This window comes from Macaca thibetana, chromosome 20 (genome assembly GCF_024542745.1).
Source record: "Macaca thibetana thibetana isolate TM-01 chromosome 20, ASM2454274v1, whole genome shotgun sequence".
Taxonomy (NCBI): domain Eukaryota; kingdom Metazoa; phylum Chordata; class Mammalia; order Primates; family Cercopithecidae; genus Macaca; species Macaca thibetana.
This window is the reverse complement of record NC_065597.1, coordinates 15,224,759-15,242,878: the sequence shown is the minus strand read 5'-3', so window position 1 is coordinate 15,242,878 and position 18,120 is coordinate 15,224,759. Positions and strand designations below refer to the sequence as shown.

Below are 18,120 nucleotides of genomic sequence, written 5' to 3'. Positions count from 1 at the left end.
TTAAGGACAGGAGGGACTAGTTAACCTTGGTAGACAATATGAAAGTGTAATAATCTGTAAACATAACTTGTGTTGAAGAAGATATGTAGGTATTTAAATACCTCTGTTGGAGGAAATATGTAAGTACTCATCATGGTTATAAAATAGCACTCTCAGAAATGTCTCTCTTCTCTCCTCCAGGACAGATAAAGCACCTGCAGGCTCTGACCGACCACAGAAAACAGCCATGAAAACCTTCATGCTTTTATAAAGCAGGACAAAGCTTTGAAGCTTTGGCTTTAAATCGCTCCAGCATCTCTCAGCTGTAATGAGGACAGCATTTCCCTAGTCAAAACATCCTGGTTCTATTTATAGGTATTCACTTCTCTGAATAATAAACAAAAGTAGCAAGTTATTATCATATTTTATCATTTTCCTTTAGCTATCCTACTATTTAATACAATGCCAATAATTTAAAAAATTTCAAAGCCATCATACCTAACAGTGGGTTCAGTTAATTACCTTAGAGAAGACACTGACTGCCATATATTTGAACAGCCGAAGCCTTCAAGAATATTTGACTGGCCTTTGTTTACCCAGGGTTTCCAGTATCTCCCTCTCTACTTCATGGGGGTGGGGGTTCAGTTCTTTAAATGATTCCAGAAAGAACCAGTCTCCCTAGTTGAAGGAAGGCTGTATTCATCTACTAAGTAACATTCCTTCGCTGATGTTGCTTTAAATAAGGATGGCAGACAATACAGCATCCGTGGAGACAGCCACAGTTCACTTCTATTCTTTTTCAAATGTAAGTTTGTATTAGGTTATTTAATGGACCACAATATATTCAGTAGGTACAGAATTCATACCCCCAAATGGCTGGTGTTTAATTCCATCCCTCCAGTCTGTTTTAACTAAGACATTTCCTCCTGTGCATATAATCTTCATTATCATAGAAGTTATTTTTAATTTATAATTAACATAGTCTCCTTCTCATTATGTACGCCTTGATCGACTTGGACCCTCCGGACACATCTTGTCTGGCACAGTGCTGGTCGTGTCCTGCAGTTCTCCCAATGTGCAGTAGGTGTCTATCTTAGCCTTCCCTTCATCCTTCTTTCTCTTCTCCTCCCTGACACCGTGATATAGTGCATAATTCCAAAATGGCAGCTTTTTGAAAATTCACCTTGATTATCAGACATTAAAAGTGACTCATCCTGCAGTGACTGTCTGGCAGAAGGGATGGGATCAGACAGCAAGACAATGAGGGGACTGGGCGCATTAGCGCACTAGATTACAGAGCCCATCAAAAATACCTTTGTTCTGTCAAAGATCCAATCATTTACTAGTTGTGTTCTGCAGAGAAGAAAGAATGAGAGGGAAAAATCCACCAAACAAATAAACAAAAAAATACATTTATGAATTTAAAACCTCGTTAGTTCTCTGTATTCTAAGAGGAAAAGAAAGTATGTAATCAACCTTCTCAGGAGAAGAAAAGATGGGGATTGTGCTTCTGAGCCAAAAATCTATAGAACCTTTTCTTTTTCACTGGCTATCAAAATTTCTACACTAGCTTCTGTTCTTTGGGTCTTGGTAAGAGGGAAACTGTCAAATTTTCAGGGTTTGGTCTTGACTACACTGCATTCAGCCTGATTTATGGCAAAATATTTAGAAGACAAACTTTCACAATTAGAACGTTCATTTTCATTAAAAGCAAGGCTTTTGATTTCTATCTTGTCACAATATAATGCTAACCAAGAAATGTGCAATGGATGAGAGGGGAAAAATATGTGTAAGGGCTATTAGTGACAAATACTTTATAAGTATCTAAACTGGCCCATATAAAAAGGCAGTAATAATCTTTGAAAAGAGAGAGCACATGAATTCTTGCATCAAGCATGTGTGTGTTTGTGCGCAAAGGGGAGGAGGGAACTGGAAAAGGAGGGAGGAGAGAGATGAGGGCGTTCATATTGAGGCCTGGGTAGGTATAACAGGGTGAGATGTGTTGTATCATCAGCATGACTGCAAGCCTGGTGAGCTTGTGATTCTCCAAGGAGACAAAATATCCAAATGGGAGGTTGGTGCCTGATTTTTTTCTTTTTATCATTTTCATCATTTGCCTATGAACTCAGAGGAGCATTTTATCAGTCATGGAAAATGCCCCCACGGGGCCCAGATCAAAGGCAGGCTTTGAATTGTGTACTTAGGTGGATCTCCCTGCCAAAGACATTAATGTGATTAAAACACAAATTCCATAAACAATTATTTTCCATCTGTTTAGCAATAATAATAGTGATGCTATGTGCTGTCAATGGTGTCCTTCCTTACAATGAGGCATCAAGTGAATGCAAATACCCTTCTGCACGTGGATGCTGCAGCACTTTGGGAGGATTTGGGAGGTTTCATCTGCCAGCAGGACAGGAGAGTGGCCACTGTCACCATGCAGGTATCTCTGGAAAAGAATGGCTGTATTTTAACTGTCATTTGCAAATAGATTCATTAAAACAACTCATTGCATTCCATCAATTGTGCAGTGTACTTGTATACCGGTGTAAACTGGAGATTTGTCATTTACTGCCCCTGCCACCATGTTTATTTCTACTGTCAGGTACAGAAAATGTACCCCTCTTTTTGCCCCTCTTAATTATCCCTAGTATCAATAACTCTGTTCCTTATTGATGGAGGAAGGGAGATTCGGCAGGACTGCCAGTCCACGTGGCTCACTCACAGTTACACATTCAGAGACCTACTCATGTTTGTTTGGATTCACAACACATACTCTGAGTAGGGAGAAAGAGAAATCTATAAGCTTTAAAAATCTCTGCCTAAACCAGACCAAGAGATTAAAGGGGGAGGGCAAAGGGGAGGGCCCAGACCGATTTCTGCACACCAGCACTCGTAACATGGGGATAGATTCCTGAAAGAGAGACCGACCGGCACAAGAGTTTTCATCAGTGGAATTTTAATGAGACCTAAAGGTTAGCCTTCGACTTCGTTAACAAACAGCTCTAGAGATAATTTCCAATTTTCAGTGTTTATAGAATAGTGGTTCCTTGGTCATAATGAAATTCTGAGACTGTCTAGAGCCTATTCTGCATGTCCAGCTGAGGCTGAAACACAAACCGTCAAAAACAATTAAACGTGTGCTCAAAATCAAATGTAGAAGAAATAAAAAGAGGAAGACATTTTGCAAATTAAAGTGATCACATTAACCTCCTTTGATGAAATTGGTTCAGTCAAATGAAAAATACTTATAAAAAAAATAAACCCTGCACAGATATTTTAGCTTTTAAGGGGGCAATGATTATTCTAATATTGAAATGGACACAGACAAGAAAAAAGAGAGATAATAAACAAAAGAGGAAAGCTTCATTTCCAGTAGCTAGAGACCAGAGTCTCTATTATGTGTAAGTGGGTTGTAAATGTGTAGAAAAGAATATAGATGCAAAGATGGCCAAAATTGACACTAAAGGATAAAGGATAGGTCAGTTTTTTGGAAATACATCCCCTCTCCTTCTTCTCCCCTCTCCCCGCTTCTTCAGGTTTTACTGGACCTTTGAAGAATTGCCATAATTGCACCAGAAAGGAAACAAGTATGACTGAGATTCCAGCCACATAAAACAAGAGCAATGGGTGGTTAAGACAAAGGGCCACATCTAAAGATTTCTTTTTCCCCCAAATTGGGTGGAAAATCCCTTCACTTTCTCCAAAAGGATGATCAAATCTCCTACTGGTATGGGGACCAACAGAAGATGTTTGAGCTGTAAATGCTGGGAGAAATATTCTTCAGTTTATTTAAAGTTAGGCTAAATTTTATTTCTTCCAGTGCAACAAATCCCTTTCACTCCCCAGGCTTGCCACTTCCCTTGCCTCAAGTTGACAAGTGGTGGTAGGTGGCAGAACCCTACTACAGCCTAGGTCCTCTATTTCTCAGGACACTGGTTTGCTGTTGGATAACATCAGACTCCTCAGGTTACTGTGAGGAACAGCTGAAATGAAAGCACCATATGACAAATTCCAGACACCTAGACAAGGCATATAGGTCCTTTGTTATCTGGCCTCACCTGCCATTTCAGTCACGTTTTTCATGCCTTAATGTCCTCACACCTGCTGTCCCTTCTGCTTGAGGTGACCACTTCCCCAGACCCCTCTCATTACTCCTCTTTCTCCAGCTGTAAACACCTGTTCACCTTTCAAAATCTGGCCACAAGGTTACTTTCTCTGTGAGGCTTCCTGTCTTCTCAGCATTTTCCGTAGTACACATGGTTAGAATGCTCACTGTATAGGATAATGATTGATTGGTTATTCTTCTCTCTCCCCTTCTTAACCAGGGAGCTTATTGAGGGCAGAGACTATATTTATTTCTCTTTGTATCTTCAGTGCCTAGCAAAGGGCATGGACCATCTTATTTACTCTGAATAAACAAGGAAGGAAGAAAGAGAGGGAGAGAGGGAAGGAATACCCTTCTGAAACTATAAAGCACTATATACTATAAATACAAAGTATTACTAACAAGAGAAAGATGCCCACTGTTGGATGCCCTCCTACTGTTCAGGAATGAGCTTACTGTTTTCACAGGCAAAATGCTCCAACACAAAATGGGGCAGGCAACCATGAGAGCAGGAAGCTGACTTCTCACTCCCCATTTACCTGCCCGATGAAGAGGTACACGATTTCCCCAGGATACAAGGAATGCCCTTCATTAATGCCATTTGCTAGCAGTAATTTAGTTAACTGAATAATCACACAAAGTAAAGAACACAGAGACTTAAGGATCTCTGTCTAATGCATGATACTAAGATATTTTATAAGGTGGCAAGTAGTTAAGTGTGCTTAAATGCAATCACAGAGCATTTTGTTTGGTCATTTTCATCTGGAGGTTTTAGAAAAGCCAGGAGAGAAAAGCAGCCTCCTCAGGGATTTTTCCTTAGAGTACAATTTTTACAAAAAGCTGAGTGTACAACTTGCAAAATAATAAGCTTCAGTGATAACACAAGCTTCAGCTACAATTATCATAAAGAGCAAGTCTGCTGCCCAAGCTTCTAACTTATCGTTGTGACTACAGAACAGCCCAAAATGTCACATTCAAGTTGAAGTGACTGCAGCCAATTAGGTAATTTCCACCAAATTGGGTCCATTAATACTTGGACATTATCTTGAGGGTGAAATAGGATTCAGTGACAAGGTGCAATGTGGCTTGTGAAATATTAGTTTTGGACAATCACAAATCAGGATCCAAGGATATGTTAAATTATTCAGCATTCTTGACCTCATTATTAAGTGACTTCATATGGGTTTTTGCTCATATTCATATAATCTTAGGATAGAAAGAGCTTGATTTTTGTTTCCTTTCCCCAGCCATTTCCCTTTTTATGTATCAGAGATTTTACGTATATCTCTTTATTTTTATCCTGTTTAATTTTAGAATTTAAAGGGCAATGGCTATGGTTTTGTTTGGGGAACACACAATGAGAACACTTGCTCATATGATGACACACATCAGAATTATGAATATTAGTTAGAAATTTGGTTCGCATACCTTTCTCTGCTAACACACAACTTCAGGTAACAGCAATTTTTCCAGCCAAACATCTGCCTTGGTCTGCCAAGTATTGAACCGAAAGCTGTGATTTGTAACACATGGTCTTATAAATGAGTCAGAACTTCAAGGCCAAGTCGGCTTCTGGAAGTGTTCTAAAATGATAGCAACAATATTATTTTCCAAAATAATGGGAGAAAGCCATAAAAACACTCCAGGAAGATCATGTACCAAAGATGTTGGTTGATTTTGTTTTGTTCCAAAGATGTTTGGAACAATGATTAGTTGGTGCTGACAGGATTTCTACAACTAGGAAATGTGTTGTTGGACATTTAAAACTTTAAATCAGTGTTCCAGTAAATTCTAAAGAACTTCAACCAATTGCACAATTATCCTAAGAATATGACTACGAGATATCGCTTAAACGTACAAGTTAAAATACTTTATATCACTGGGGCAAAGCAATGATATGGACCTGGAATAGGAAAATTACCAGATAATGTGACTGAATCAGTGAGTATCTGCCAAAAGAAAAAAATCTCTTTGAGATGAACAAAAGAAATGAGGTAGCATTAGGCTACTCATAGGACAACTGGCTAGAGCACAGTTTCTTCTTTGAGATGTATTTTGTAATTTTGTTAATGACTCAGACCAAAACAAATACTTTGAAAGCAGCAACACAGAATTCCATTTCAGCATATCCCAACCAGATGGGATCAGAACAGGTGTGATCATTTTAGAGTGTTCTTCTCTATAAATCAACTTCTGGTTTGTTCTAAAGTGGGGCTGTCAGCTTTTAGGCACCCAATGAAGTTGAGAATTTTTAGCAAACTAAACACAGCCATTAAAATAATGTTTGAGTTAGTTTTAATCACAGTGACCTAGATTCTCATGCTCCCCAGGACCTCACTGTATCTCTTCCATGTGTGATATCCATGGGAGGGCTGCACATGGGGAAGACTCACTGAGTGCAGAGCAGGAAGAAGAATTTAGGTCAATTACCTTTTGAAGTCTGATTCCTTTAAACAGCTACTCAAGGTAGTATCTTGCTAACAGAGCTGTATATAATAAAAGTGGCCTGTGCTGTTTCTTTAAATACTGCTTTTTGGTTGTAAGCGATCAAAGTATTAAATTTGTGTAAGAAAAAAAAAAAAAAGATCAAGAGAAGTTTCATCGATGTTCTTTCTGGAATCTATTAGGAAGGATTAGGTATGTGGTTTACCTCTCTTAAAGTCTGGGCTTGAAAGTAGGTGCCTCCATTTCAGTCTCTTCCAGCTGAGCTTTTGTTTTCTCTGCCTGTAAGTTGAGGAGAGAAGAAGTTTAGATGTCACCTCAGGACTTTTGATAATATATTAGAAAATTAAAAAAACATGAAGCAGGCGAATGTATGGGGAGGAGTATTTACTATGGATCCATTCCCCAAAGTTTGAAAAAAAAAAGTATTGTATATGTGAATGTGTGTTTCCTTTCATTAGCTCTCCAGGAAACAAGATTTTTTTCTCAAACTATAAAGAAAAATTTGTTAAGTTTTTTTTTTAACCTTTAGAAAGTAGATACCATTTTGATATGTTTATTCTTTCATTCAATAATTATTTACTGGCACCTACTCTATGTCAAGCACTTTGCACGTTCTTGGGAAGATAACAGTGACCTTGATCTGATATCTGAGTTTGGGGGAAAGAAATCATGTATCAGGCCGGGTGCAGTGTCTCACACCTGTAATACCAACACTTTGAGAGGCTGAGGCAGGCGAACAACGAGGTCAGGAGACTGAGACCATCCTGGCTAACATGGTGAAACCCCATCTCTACTTAAAAAAAAAAAAAAAAAAATAGCCAGGCATGGTGGCGGGTGCCTGGAGTCCCAGCTACTCAGGAGGCTCAGGCAAGAGAGTCGCTTGAACCTAGGAAGTGGAGGTTGCACTGAGCCAAGATCACACCACTCCACTCCAGCCTTGGGTGACACAGCGAGACTCCATCTCAAAAAAAAAAAAAAGATATCATGCACCAGTCAATAGTTGTTGGAATCTTAGAAAGGAATGCTTAGAAAAAGGAGTAAATGAACATATTTAAAATATGAACATCATTTTATTTTTAACATTTCAAAAACACAGAATAATTTAAACACCAACACCTTTGCCAACTCTACTCCTAAGCAATAATCACTATGAGTAATTTGCTATATGTCCTTTTGGATTTCTGTCTGTTTACAAATATATATACAAAACAATTTCTTAAGAACATATGAGCAGACTTAATCCTGATTTGAGCTTTTTCTTCTATTTAAGGGTGTTTCATGAGCATCTTTTCCAGCCACTAAGTGTGCTGATTTACCCCATTCTTCTCAATGACTATGGAGTATTCCATCTTATGGCTCCCCACTATTATCATGGATGGCAATATGGAATGGCAGGACAGTATTAACCAAAGGCAGAAGGTAAGTCTGCATTTAAGTTGTTGGTTTATAAATATTGTCCTATCCTGTCATAGAGAAGACTACCAATCTTTCCTGACAAATCATTGAACAAAGAGTTTCATGATTTTTTAAATGTATTTTTTTAGCATGAAAAATCAAAAAGTGTTTTTTAATTTTAATTAGTAAAACACTTTCATTGCTTTTAGTTTTATGGCAGGGATTCAGAAAAAGCAAATAGACTCAAAGCAACATAATGAATATAGGGAAAATTTTCTGTAGGTCTTCAAAGAAAATGATATAAAAATTATAAACATTACTGAGAAAATTAATTGCATGGTTACAAAGTAATACACATTTACTGCAAAAAGTGTGAAAAATATGCAGACAGGTAAAGAAAGTATCACTGTGCAGATGGGAGGGTGGATTTTGGAAACATTTTTGAAAAAGAAAATAAAAATACCCTGAATCCTATGATTCAGAAATAACAACTTCCTCAACAACTTTTCTTGTTAGTATATATGCGCACACACGTACACATTGAAAAAGCCTGAAAGGAGATAGATAGTTTGCACATTTATGTATGTTTGTATTGAACACTTTATTGGGTTTCCTTTATTACACAGTTTTCCTTTATTATACAGTGAGTCAACCAAAAATACAAATTTTTTAATAAAGTAAAAAAAAAGTGGGTTCATTTCAGGCCTACAAAGAATGACACCAAGGAAATGATAAGAACGTTTTTTCTTTTTCTTTTCTTGAGACGGAGTCTCACTCCATCACCCAGGATGGAGTGTAGTGGCGCCATCTCGGCTCACTGCAACCTCTGCTTCCCGGGTTCAAGTGATTCTCCTGTCTCAGCCTCCCGAGTAGCTGGGATTACAGGCGTCCACCACCAAGCCCAGATAATTTTTTGTATTTTCAGTAGAGACGGGGTTTCACCATGTTGGCTAGGCTGGTCTCAAACTCCCGACCTCGTGATTTGCCCGCCTTGGCCTCCCAAAGTGCTGGGATTATAGGCGTGAGCCACCACCCCTGGCCAAGAGCCTCTTTTCTATCATTGCCTTTCTTCCAACAGGCTTATGGGTTATTAGAAAGTTTAAGATGGCTTTCAAAGATGAATTAGTTCCACACTGAATTTCAACAAATATCCAACAGTGAAAGCAAAGCACAAAATCCAGTAAGCCTGATGATGGTTATGAAATTTTGAATTGTAACCATCTAGAAATATAATCCAAGCTCAGGGTTATTTTGCATCCTCCAAGACTGCAAATGCCAAGTACAGCATGGACCTTGTCTTCAGGCCTAGGAGGCTTTAAGAAGACAGGGGAGGAATGAGCTCCTTGCCTTCCCCTGCAGCTCCAGTGTCCATGCTGGCCAGCACCAGAGCTTCACTCACCCTGCTTGTGGGATGGCTAGCAGAGCTCACAATCCCCTTGCTAGGTAACTAGAAGCATGTCACATCTAGCTTTTGTATACACAGAACCCCTGGTCATCTTCTCAAAGCTCTACACATAACAGAGACCCTCATGGATATGAGACAAATAATATCCTGCATAGTCTGATCCTTAACCATGACCCTCAATCACATAAACACCAGCCAGGTAGTTGAGGGAAGGGTTTCTTCCCACTACTTGGTAAAAGGGGAAAGTCAGAGAGCAGGAGAGATTCAGATTAATAATGTTTAAAATGAAAATCTCTAGAAGCTCATTACTGGGGCCATTGAGTAAAGAGCACAGCTTTGGGCCGTGCGCGGTGGCTCAAGCCTGTAATCCCAGCACTCTGGGAGGCCGAGGCGGGCGGATCACGAGGTCAGGAGATCGAGACCATCCTGGCTAACACGGTGAAACCCCGTCTCTACTAAAAAAAAATACAAAAAACTAGCCGGGCGAGGTGGCGGGCGCCTGTAGTCCCAGCTATTCGGGAGGCTGAGGCAGGAGAATGGCGTAAACCCGGGAGGCGGAGCTTGCAGTGAGGTGAGATCCGGCCACTGCACTCCAGCCCGGGCGACAGAGCGAGACTCCGTCTCAAAAAAAAAAAAAAAAAAAAAAAAAAAAAAGAGCACAGCTTTGGAGTCAACTGAGTCTTTCATTTATTCAGTCAATACTTAACGGCCCCATACTATGTGCTAGGTACAGTTCTAGTAGCTGAGAAATATCAAGAACAAAACAGACAAAAATTGATGTCTTAGTGGAGCATACATTCTAGCAAGAGGAGCGGATAATAAAAATAGCATTAGAGGGTGATAAATGCTACAGGAAAAGAAAACAGATTGGGGTAAGAATGATTGGGAGTGGGGAGTGGGTTGTAGGTTGTGGTTTTAAATAGGATGATCAGAAGTCTCACTAAGAAGGTGACATTGCAGCAAAGACCCGAGAAGGTGAGGGAATAAGTCATTTAGACATGGGGGGTAGAGGTTTCAGGCTGAAGGAACAGCCAGTGCAAAGGCCCTGAGGTGGGAGTAGGCTTGCAGGGTTGGAGGAGAGTGAAGGAGAGGAGATAATAGGAATTGAGATCCGAGACATAAGGTGTAGGGAGTGGGTGTGCATGCAAGACCTTAAAAATTACAAGGACCTTAAACATTATACGGACCTTCCACTTAGGTTTGAATCCTTGTACCATCATTTGCCAAAGGTCACAGGTTGAGTGACTTTCTGAATTCCTATTTTGTTGTCTGTAATATGGGAATCTCATTAACTGGGCACAATTATTTTGAGGATTCAAATGGAATCATGTCTGTAAAATAACAAGTACAATGTCTGAAATGTGGTATGTTTGCAACAGATGTTGGTTCCCATATTCCTCCAGGTATAGTTGTGCGCATTTTATACCTATTTTATAAATGTACACATAAACATAGAAGGGCGATGTGACTGACCAGTAGTTACCCAGAGGTAGGAATCCAAGTAGTTTTTAACTCTATAAATAAATAACTATTTTTTTCCCCAAAACAATAAATGCTGAACTATCATCAATAAAACTAATAGTCGTGGAAGGTGGTTTGTTAGGGATTCAAGTTGACTAAGGAATGAAATCTTGGATACATCAACCATTAGTGAGGACTGATATATTAGTAGAAATGTACAGGCAAATCTCATTATTTCCCATTTCCATTGAGTGTCTATTTCAAGGTTAGAAAAAAAATGTTATCTATCCTTCTGGGGCACATCTGAACATTCAAACAATACCAGATAGAATGGTCAGCTTGCAAACTTTTGAAAACACCATTGCCTGCAGGGTTGAAAAGGCCTCTGTTAGATATCAATGTGCTCTGCATTAACTTTTTTTATATGATGGCAGTTTTTCTCTTATGTGGTGGTATCATTAGAGTTTCACTTAAGTTCACAAAAATCATTTTCTGGCTAAGTTTCCACTCAAACCCAGTTGCTACAGAAGTTGGACATCAGTGGGGGAGGCAATTAGTTAGCTAGTTATTATGACTTTACTTACTTAGTACATTTTTAGCAGAAGGAAAAATGACAAAAACCTAAAATAATTCTATACAAATACATGAGTGACTCTTTTTACCCATAGCTCATTGGTACAGTGTACAGTATTTCAAAGAAGCCAATACCTATAACACCCTCTCCTGCTGTATGATTATGCAGTTGTCATCAGCTGAGAGGGCCAACAGGAACCATTTTAATAAAATTTATTGGGTACTTACTGTTGGAGGGCTTGAAACTATGGGAAGAACTGAAGATGGATTCCTCTCTGTAGGTAAATAACAACTGTACATAAGTTCTTGCCAAGACAATTAGTTATACTACCTTTGGATATTCTGCTGGTCAAATGCCCTTTTAGAAGCTTTAAAAAATATTTGCCAGGGAATTTCTTCGGGGGAACACATGCCTCAACTATCGTACAAAGTTTTCTCTGCTCTTAAGCACTAATGAATTATTTGGCCCCTAACTCTAGTCTGGAGTTTACCAAAAATCTGCACTACGTCTATTTAATTGGATGAGGGGTTTTCCTGACAAATGTGTCTTATGATTTTTATACCCTTTATTAAATGCCCAATAAACATTCATTGAAAGCGTAGAAAAAAAAATCTCACTTCCATTTCTTTCTACTTGCCCTATTACAAATCAAAGACTGACCACACACACACGGAGATTTACCTATTATATGTGTATACTAAAAGATGTGTAAATGTAGATGTGTATACCACTTATATGTGTATACCAGAGTATACACAGATATATGATGAAGTGTGACTTTTTTTTTTTTTTTTTAACACACCAGAACATTTAGCTCCAAATGAGAGTTCCCTTTCTGAAGTCATGAGATGACCAATTTATTTCACAGATACAAGTAAACATTTTGGGAACTCTTCTCTGGGCAGTTCTCTCATCACCTCTGGCCTTTATTGTGAATATCATCATTGGTGGCAAATATTTACCACTTCAAAGTAGATTTCTAAAAATAGCTAAAGGTCATTTGGGATCAAACTTCTAAAATAAGTAAGTCAACAAGCGGATAATATTATTTGTTACTTAAAAATATTGGGTAGAACCATAAACTAATGAGTTAATACTTTTTATAAGTACAGTTTACAACCTGCTTTAAAAAATAAAACAGCTTTATTGAAAATTAATTCACATGCCATATAATCCACCCATTTAAAGTGTACAATTCAATGATTTTTAGTATAGGCACAGATATGTGTAACCGTTACTACAGGCAATTTAAAAATATTCTCATCACCACAGAAAGAAACCCTACATCCTTTAGCCATTATGTCCCTACTTTTCACAAACCCTTCTTTCCCCAACCCAGCCCTAAGCAACCACTAATCTACTTTCTATAGATTTGCCTATTCTAGATATTTCATATAAACAGAACTATATAATAGGTGGTACTTTGTGACTAACTTCTTAGCAGAATGGTTTCAAGGTACATTAATTTTGTAGCATGTAGCAATCCTTTTAAAATCAACATTTCATTGTATGTATGTACCACATTTTGTTCATCCATTCATCTGTTGAAGGGCATATAGGTTGCTCCAAATGTCTTTTGGTTATTGTGAATAGTTCTGATATGAACATTCAGTTACAAGTCCTTGTTGGAGCACCTGTTTTCAATACTTTTGTGCATATACCTAAGAGTGGAATTGCTGGGGCATATGGTCATTCTATGTTTACCTTTTTAAGAACCACCAAATTGTTTTTCACAGTAGCTACACCATTTTACATTACACCAGCAATGTATGAGGGTTCTGATTTCTCCATATCTTCACAAACACCTATTGTTTTTCGTTTAAAAAATGTGGCCATCCTACTGGATGTGAAGTGGTGTTGCATGGTTTTGACTTGCACTTCCCTAATGATTAATGATGTTAAGCTTGTTTTCATGTGCTTGTTAGCCATTTGTATATCTTTTTTGTTATTAAAAGATTTATAAAATTTTAATTGAGATGGAGTTTTGCCATGTTGCCCAGGCTGGTCTCAAACTCCTAGGCTCAAGTAATCCACCCACCTTGGCCTCCCAAAGTGCTGGGATTATAGGCATGAGCCACTGTGCCCAGCCCCATTTGTAGATCATCTTTGGAAAAAATGTCTATTGAAGTCCTTTACTTTAAAATTTTTAATGGGCACTTCCAGAAGACGAGACTCAAATGTTTTCAGCAGTAGCAGCCATATTGGAACAAATGCCTGGCCTCCTGGCATCACTAAGGATTAAGTGTAATACTTCTTTGACTGTAAGAGTAAAGAACAAGCAATCACATTAGCTTAAGATGATTATTTGTCCTGCACTAAGTAATACCACATCCATGGGTTTTTACAACAAATATCTACTCGTTTATTGCAAACTCATAGGCCATATGTGTTTTGCATACCATAAGACTTACTAAATAACTTTAGTGGATACCGAATTTCCTTGAAGAAGGGACTTAGAGGCAGCGATCCAGTTGGCAGGAGGAGTGCCCTGAAGTTGTGCTTGCATAGCACTTATGTATGACTGAGAACACATGATTCATGTACAACAAAGAACAGCAGAAAGTTGATGGAGGTCATGAGGACCTAAAGCCTCCCCTTTTCCCAGCTCCTGGTTTGACACTTCCGCTGCATCCATAATCCACTGAGAATCTGAGAAGATATAATCAGAGAAGGAAAAATGCATTCTCAGATCTGCCAATGCCTAGTCACAAAAATATAGGTTCTTGACTCCTGCCTGCCTCTGCTCCAAGCTTGGATATGCACAAGCAAGTTGATATATAGATATGTGAAAAGATGCGTGGATTAGTGGTAGGACAGGGCAGCAGGCAGGGAGGTGGATGGGAGACAGCGGCATCAGGTGGACATCTTGATGGGAGGAAATGGACTGATGATAGGTAAACGTGCGGATGGGTAGCAGACAGGGCTTCTGCTTAGCGCAGCAACCCAGGCTGCTAGCAGATAGTAATCCAATATAAATCTTAATAGTCAGGGAGATTAGTCAGCTGAGTCCAAAACCAGATTCTGGTCAAGTCCTTTTAAAGCATTCCATTTCATCTACTCTGGCACCTCTAAAAGTTAAGAATTGCCTCACTGGGTCCAAGTGGCTCTGACTAATTTTTCCCATCTAGCTCTCTCTGAATCTTTGGTGTGGATCAACAGCTCATGAGAAAAAAAATGAGCAAGGGGATTGCATGGCTTACTGGTAATCAATTATCCAAAGGCTTTAAACTGGAGATACAAAATGGTGGCAGCTTTTCCCAGGGCTACCCAATGAAGCAATGACAATCTGTGAGAACAGAATGAAAACACAAACTGAAAGAAGGAGTTTGTGAACAGGCTTAGGGATTTTCCCACCGCTCTCAAGGGTCTGCTGTTAGAAAACAAAATTGAAATTATGCAATACAATTCCTTCCATGCCTTTCTCTTGCTCAGAATTAAAAACCGTTTACTGAAGACTTTCTTACTTCAAAACCCAGTCAGGTGCTTTCTACTATCAAGGAAGGTACCTGAAGAATAAATTGCTCCTATCAGAAAGAAAGCATTTTAGTTCTGCCACAAGCAGTGAGATCTGTGTTTGTAAGTCTCTCCAAAGGCAACTCCATTTTTGCTGCTCTCTTCTCATTTTCTTTTGATGCATAAAACCTGTAGACTGGAGCGCTGTGATTGCATTCTGCTACGGAGCAGTGTAATTGTAAATATTCATTGGAATTCAAGCTAGTTTTCCCAGGTCTCTCCTAGGGCTGTACAGCTATGCAAACAGCAGCAGTGCCGTATTAGCTCACAGCCCGCAGGCCACCTATTTCCCCACAGCCCCGAGGACCCTTTCTGTAGAGCGAGCACATGCAGTGAAACTGGCCCTTAAACACCATTTCAATCTACCATTTCACTTGTTTTTCCTTTTCTCCCCATGACTGCTGATCCTCAGTAATTCTGTCTGTCAGTCCCAAATATGCATTAGAAAGAGAATCATGTCCTTGACTAAAAGCCCAAATTCTGAATGCTCTTGCTGTGTATGTGCTCAATCTATTTAGGAGATTAAACAGATTCCAGCCATTCCATGAACACACACACACACACACACACACACACACACACAGGAATATACATATGCAGCAACTCTAGATGAAAAACTAGGATAGTTACCTACTCTAAAGTACAAGAGCATTATTCCTCTTGAGCAATAATGCTGTGAGCTAGCGAAGCATTTAGTTATTCTATCTTTTTTCAAACTTGAAAACTGCAGGAATAAAAAATTAATTAATATAGGATTGGGGATACCATATTAATTATGATCACCCTACAATAAAGAGTTACTTACATATTTAAAACATAAAAATTAGGCCTGAAGGAATCTGTGTTTGACTATGCTTATTTAATCTCAGCATACTACCTGCAAGGCTGAAGTTGAAGGTCCAAGCCAGGCTCCCTGGACCACTCTTTGATATATCTTCTGAATGCTAGATGATTAGATTCCAACAGAATTCAGGGCACCTGCAATATTAACTTCAAAATAATCTAAGGAAGAAATCGATGCATAGAAAAATGACCTATAGAAACCAATTTATAGAGTTTCAAAAAAAGGGGAAAGAGATATGTTATTAATGTGGAAACATTTCAATGAAAAGTAAATCCAGATTGAAATTATTTGGGTCTGGCCAACATTTAGATTTAATGATGAAAGTGAAAAATTACTTTAAGTGACAAAAATATAGGAATGGTCAAAATTTCATATCTAAAAGGAAATTTATTTTAATTTGATTTAACCAGGTAAGTTCATGAGTAAAAGGTACTCTGCTAGGCATGGGGTGAGGGAGGGAATACAAAGATAAGTGATATATGTGTCCTATGTCTGGAAGGGTTTAGAATTTAGCAGCACAAAGAAGATATATAGAAATAGCTACACTATAAAAAGGGGCAAAATACTGTGTTATCTCAGTAACTTCTTGGGAGAGGTCAAATAAGCAACTCCTTGGGAGAGGTCAAAATCAACCAAACTCTGGAGCAGTGGAAGGATTTTGACCTATGGAACTGGGTGGAGGGAGAGGTCTCTGCAGAGAAGTGTTAGGGGTTGAATTGTGTCCCCCAGAAAGATATGCTGAAGTTCTAACCACCAGAATCTGTAAGTGTGTCTTAGCCACACTCTGTAAGTGCACTTATAAGACAATACCATGGCCAGAGTGGCTTATAAACATTAGAAATTCATTTCTCACAATTCTAGAGGCTGGAAGTCCAAGATCAGGATACCAGCATGATCAAGTTCTGGTGAGAGCATTCTTCTGATTTGCAGACTACCATCTTCTCGTATCCTCACAAGTGGAAAGAGGTCAAGGAGCTCTCTAGGGTGTCTTTGATGAGGACACTAATTCTATCATGAGGGTTCTACTCTCATGATCTAATTACCTCCCCAAACCTCCACTTCCAAATACCATTGCACTGGGGGTTAGAATTTCAACCTAAAAATTTTGATGGGGACACAAACATTCAGTGCATACAGAGTGTGACCCCCTTTGGGAACTGAGTCTGCAGATGTATGTAATCAAGTTAAGATGAACTCATACTGGATTAGAGCTGGTGTCCTTATTTAAAAAAAGGGAAATTTGGACACAGATATCCAGGAAAGAAGGCCATGACAAGATGGAGGCAGAGACTGGAGTGATGCATCCACAAGCCAAGGAGCACCTAGGGCTGCAGCAACACCAGAAGTAGAAGAGGGAAGGAAAGGTTCTTTCCCTAGGGCCTTCAAAGAGAGGATGGCCCTGCTGACACCTTGATTTTGGACTTCTAGCCTCCAGAACTGGGCAAGGCTACCTTTCTGTTGCTTTAAACCACCCAATTTGTGGTGCTTTGTTATGGCAGCCTTAGGAAGCTAATGCAAGAGGGAAAAAGATGAGGCCCAAAGGTAGGAAGTGTGGGACTTATTCTGAAAGGTGAAGTTTGGATTGGCTGGAGAGCAGTATGTGTAAAGACCAATTATAGAGATTATGTCTCAGAAAAAAAAGGGTCCAGATGGTGGCATTTGGGGCTTTTATTTGTAGCATATAAAGCACTATTAGGAGAGAGAATAATGGAAGATTCAGGACGTGCTGGAAGAACAGACTGGAAGAAGTGGGAGCAGGTGGCAGGTTGCTGTGAAATCTGAGACAAGAGGTGACATGCTGGACAGTGGCAGTGCTCACAGTAAGAAAGTGATAGATTTGACAGGGGTGGAGGTAGAGTTGATAGAACCTGGACACTAATTAGGTAAAGAAGGCACAAAAATAATTTTTACTTTTGAGTCTGGAGATGGGAAACAGGAAACCCAGGGGGTAGAGTTGGTTTGGGAGAATATGTTGAGGAGAAAAGTCTAGTTTTTAGTAAATGTTTATGTCCAGCAGAATGCTGGAAATGTGGACCTGCAGCATGTGTTGGGTTAGAAATATAGATCTGGGAGCCAGCTGCACTGAGGACATAGTCAAGGGCCTGGAAATGGTTGCAATCACCACAAGAGTTGAGTGATCATCAATGGAAGAGTTGAACACTGGGGGAGCACCTCTATGTGACGGAAGGATGAGGCAAATGTAAATTAGAGTTCCAAGAGTGTAGCCAAGATCAATCCAAGTCAAGGCAGCCAAGGATGTGTTTTATGAAGGACAGGGTGATCAATGACATAAAATGCTGCAGAGAGATTGAGGAGGACAAGGACTCAGAAGAAGTCATCAGATATAGGGATTAGAATGTCAATAGCAATTTAGGAGAGGACAATTTCAAATTAAT

General features: G+C 39.2%; 1 long non-coding RNA gene across 1 annotated transcript in view; it reads right to left on the bottom strand.

Annotated features, from left to right (window-relative positions):
* Positions 1-909: 909 nt before the first annotated feature.
* LOC126943789 (uncharacterized) overlaps positions 910-18,120 on the bottom strand; it is a 60,465-nt gene continuing 43,254 nt past the window's right edge. Inside the window, exons 6-9 of the long non-coding RNA XR_007721854.1 lie at positions 13,779-14,016; positions 6,738-6,811; positions 5,516-5,670; positions 910-2,428 (exon numbers count right to left, since the gene is read on the bottom strand). This is a non-coding gene — a long non-coding RNA (uncharacterized LOC126943789). The remainder of the gene's footprint in view (positions 2,429-5,515; positions 5,671-6,737; positions 6,812-13,778; positions 14,017-18,120) is intronic.